Here is a 301-nt window from a genome sequence, read left to right as displayed (position 1 = left end):
GGTGTTTTCAGAGAATAGATAAGGAAGTGGAGATTAATATGGGATAAATAACTTACCCAAGGAATGTACTAATAGAGGAAGCCAAATCTAAGTTTATCTGAGTCTAGAATCGGTGCTCTTTCCGTCCGACTTTGGCTCAGGTCATGATCTTGCTGTTCATGAGTTCGAGCCCTGTATTGGGCTCTGTGCTGACAGCTAGGAGCCTGAGGCCTGCTTTGGATTCCGTGCTCCCTCTCTCTCTCTGCCCTTCCCCCATTCGTGCTCTTTCTCACTCTCAAAAAAACAAACAAAAAATTAAAAA

This window comes from Crocuta crocuta, unplaced genomic scaffold, assembly GCF_008692635.1.
Source record: "Crocuta crocuta isolate KB4526 unplaced genomic scaffold, BGI_CrCroc_1.0 scaffold1269, whole genome shotgun sequence".
NCBI classification, from domain to species: Eukaryota; Metazoa; Chordata; class Mammalia; order Carnivora; family Hyaenidae; genus Crocuta; species Crocuta crocuta.
Note: the sequence above shows the minus strand (reverse complement) of the source record.